The sequence below is a fragment of the Echiichthys vipera genome (genome assembly GCF_963691815.1).
Source record: "Echiichthys vipera genome assembly, chromosome: 20".
Lineage (NCBI taxonomy): Eukaryota > Metazoa > Chordata > Actinopteri > Perciformes > Trachinidae > Echiichthys > Echiichthys vipera.
In genome coordinates this window covers 16698575-16702965 of record NC_139845.1, presented here as the reverse complement: position 1 = coordinate 16702965, position 4391 = coordinate 16698575, and positions in this window count along the sequence as shown.

The window sequence follows — 4391 nt, the reverse complement described above, 5'->3', positions numbered from 1 at the left end:
CCGCTGACGGCCGCTGGGTTCAGTGATATAGGGAAGTTTCGTTTCTGATCAATGGAAACCGAAACGCCACTCTTGTTTTGCCAAGAGTTGATACTGCAACGCCGCTGTCCGCCACTTGGGGGCGGTGCAGTGTTTCATGACCTCTTACATTTCCCCAAGACATATTTGTATTCATCATGAGATCTGAACAGTAGAGGCATGACATGAAAACACATAATAAACAACTAAATAGGCTACATATAAACATGCCACGATAATTAGATTAATATGATTTCAATAAGATAGAAGAAGAATTCCTTTATTATGGGGAATGGGGAAATTCAATTTTCACTCTATTATTTTTCAGTTTACACACACACAGGACCTATATACATGCAACCAATGGAGAGATGTTAGAGCGAGCAGTTGGGGGTTCGGTGCCTTGCTCAACAGCACCTCAGCAGTGCCCAGGAGATGAAATGGCACCTCTCCAGCCACCGGTCCACACTCCATTCATGGTCCACACAGGGACTCGAGCCAGTAACCCTCCGGTTCCCCGCCCAGTCACCTATGGACTGAGCTACTACTGCCTCAATATAATATATGTATGTAGGGCTGCAGTAGCTCAGTCCATAGGTGACTCAGCTGGGAAGCCGAGGGTCGCCGGTTTGAGTCCCTGTGTTGACCATGAATAGGGCGTGGAGAGGTGCCAGTTCATCTCCTGGGCACTGCCGGAGTGCTGTTGAGCAAGGCACCGAACACCCAACTGCAGGGGCGCCGATCCATTGGCAGCCCCCACACTCTGACATCTCTCCATTAATTGCATGTATATAGGTCCTGTCTATGCATGTGTGTGTATTTCGGGCCTGTGTGTGTGTAACATGTATAATAACAGAGTGAAAATATTAAATTTCTCCTTGCGGGATTAATAAAGTAATTCTTCTTCTCCTATATTAAGGGTGGATACAAGCCTCTAATATATATCCAGCTGGCGTCAGCTGGTGTCAATTGTTTTACCTGTAGCAGTAGTTTACAGTGGTGGAAAGTAACTAAGTACATTCACTCAAGTCCTGTACTTAAGTACAAGTTTGAGGTACTTGTACTTGACTTGAGTTATTCCATTTTAATCTGCTTTATACTTCTACTCCACTACATTTCAGAGGAAATATTGTACTTTTTATTCCACTACATTATATATATCATGTATCACAGACACAGATTATTAATACAAAATAGTATCAACAACTTAAACAACATGTATTGTTATAGATATACACAGCAGTATATAAAGTAGATAAAATGTGCTGCACTTTTATCAGCCGCAACATCAAAAAAAGATATTTACATAAATCTATCAATAATAGAAGAAGATGATTTACTTTATTTATCCCTCAACGGGGAAATTGAATTTTTTCACTCTTATTATTAATCATGTTACACACACACAGGCCCGAAATACACACAAGCACAACCTATACATGCAATTAAGGAGAGACGTTAGAGCGAGCAGTTGGGGGTTCGGTGCCTTGCTCAACAGCACCTCAGCAGATGAACTGGCACCTCTCCAGTCACCAGTCCACACTCCATTCATGGTCCACACAGGGACTTGAACCAGCGACCCTACGGTTCCAAGCCAAGTCACCTATGGACTGAGCTACTGCCGCCCCAATACAATAATACATTACTCTGAAATGGGCCATACTGAATAATAGTCTACTTTAGCTTTTGGATGTTAATACTTTTGGAATTTGACTTAAGTAACATTTTGAATGCAGGACTTTTACCTGTATTTTTACCTTTTACCATGTAGTATTTCTTCAGTGTGGTATGACTACTTTTACTTAATTAAAGGCCGTGAGTACTTCTTCCACCACTGGTAGTTTACAATAGGCCTAATAAAAAGATGGATAAAGAAATGCATTGGATTGCTTTAGAATAACAACCTTTAACATGATGTAATAATCTCATTTAAATACTGCATTTTATCTTTCTGTCAGTAGTAGATGGGAGAGCGTTCCTCCTACCTGTGTTTCAAAGTGTCTCAGCGGTGTAGGTGTGTTTACAGTAGGTGTAGGTAAAATCTGATTACTGTAATCCCATTAATGCATTCTGTCTTTCCAGCCAACTAAAACACGCTTAACTGTGTCTCCCTGTGCTTCATTGAATTTCTGTGAAAACACTGAAATTCAATTAATTTTGCCTTCGTTTTATTCTCACAGTAAAAAAAATAATAATAATGGTGATATGTAATCTATTATTTTGTGATTTAAATGTGTCCTTCCTTTAGATCGATGTATTTGTTTCACCTTAAAATGTATTTTTCTTTTTCTGTAGGTCATGGTAAAAACAAAATCCTTCATTCGTTGTGATTTAATGTTGTAATAAATTTATAAATCAAATAACACAAGACACGCAAGTCCCATTATTTACCAGGGCTCAGTCTGCAGCATCAGGATAAACACCCATCATCCCTCAGCTCCGCTCATCTGCATGTGCGGCACATTTCCCATCAGCCTCATTGCTCCCTGCCCCCCGCCCCCCAAGGGAATATACAGTAGGCTATATGTTGGAAGTGATACTTCCATAGTTTACAGCATCTGCTGCCACCAGAAACGCTGAACCTTTAGGTTCCCATCACTGCAGGAACAGGAGCTTTATGTCATTTATTTTGTGCCATAAGGCAAGTGCAAGTGGTTTGAAGTGTAGGGTGTTGTGTCAAACACCTGTGGGAGATTTTAGAGACTCTTACTCCAACATCAAAAACACCAAATAAGGGGCTATCTTTTGAAAGAATAGAGATAATGACAGAGTCTCAGAGACTTGGACGATCTGTACCACAAGAGCACTTGGAGGCAGGTCGTGGCCTGACACCTTACAAACCACTCTCCCTTTAAGTTGTCAATCATCAAAGGTTAGGTTAGGTTTGTCAATTTAGCGATGTGCACCGTCTGTGAGGAGAGACTTAGGTCAGTTAAGTTGTGTCTATGGAAATGACTCATTGTGCAGCAGTTAAATCCATTCAAAGCAGTATTTACAGATGTTTTGGCCACTTGGGGGCAGTGGAACAAGCTGTAAATACAATGCTGATATTATCAACTACTAGTTGATAACTACTTGTGTAGTTAAACAGTAGATACAGAACACAATTAACATGTTGTGTGTCCAGTTATACCGTACCTGAAGCATTAAGTCTCCTTTTAGCTCTGTTTTGGTTTGAGCACCTCCGTCCACAGTGTACACAGTCATTGAATCCACGGTTTATATAAAAATAAAGAGAGGCATGGCTTTAATGTTTGTGTCAGTATATATTCTGATATTCACGTCTAGGCCTACATCTGAATTCCAACATCATAATGTGGACACGGCCCCCTTTTGAACTTTTTACCCTTCTGGACCAAGCTGAAGGACCCCAGCTGGTCCCTGAACCTCACTGTGAGACTCCATCACTAAATGCCTCTTTTTTTCCTAATGATGAAAAAAAAGGTTAATTATAAGACTTCTTCAGTCATTTTTTTAACAAGTGGGGAACATTGTGCATGTACGTATAAGAAGAGAAGTCATTCTGCATGTACGTATAAGAAGAGAAGTCGTTTTACATTGTCCAGTGCAACTTGACTTGATAGGCTATTGATTTCTAGGATCACCATGACAACAAACATTTTCAAAGAACAGAGTATATTCCCTTTTGTCCTATACTACATGCAACACTAATCCCCTTGCTCATGGTATTCCTCTCTTGACGGAAAGTCTGCAATATTAAACACTGACCATCGTAAAATATGTATTCATTCCTATTCCTATGAGTTCCTATATGTTGGTTTCCTTAATGAGTGACGCCTGTGCTGTTGCTTGTTGCCCTGCATGCTGCCTAACTAAATCCTTGGCGGTTTGCATGTTGTGTAACACGCATTTGCATGCAGCTTTGATTAAAACAATAAAAAGAAAAGGCAATGCGTGTGTCAGTGTGTATCTCAGCCTGTTAGTTGTGTGTGCGCGTGTGTGTGTGTGTGTGTGTGTGTGTGCAACGGCGACCTGCTGCGATTTCCTGCTTCGGGTTTCCCTTTAAAAGGGGGCAAGGCTCAATGCTGGGAATTCACGTCATTTCGCCGTTTTACACACATCCAGATCAATGAGAGAGAGAGAGGGGGGGGGAGAGAGAGAGAGAGAGAGAGAGAGAGAGAGAGAGAGAGAGAGAGAGAAGAGAGAGAGAGAGAGAGAGAGAGAGAGAGAGAGAGAGAGAGAGAGAGAGAGAGAGAGGGGGGGGGGGAGAGAGACAGAGATAGAGAGAGAGAGAGAGCGAGAAAGAGAGAGAGGGGAGGGAGAGAGAGAGCGAGAGAGCGAGAAAGAGAGAGAGGGGAGGGGGAGAGAGAGAGAGAGAGAGAGAGCGCGCGCGAGAGGGAGAGAGAGACTTG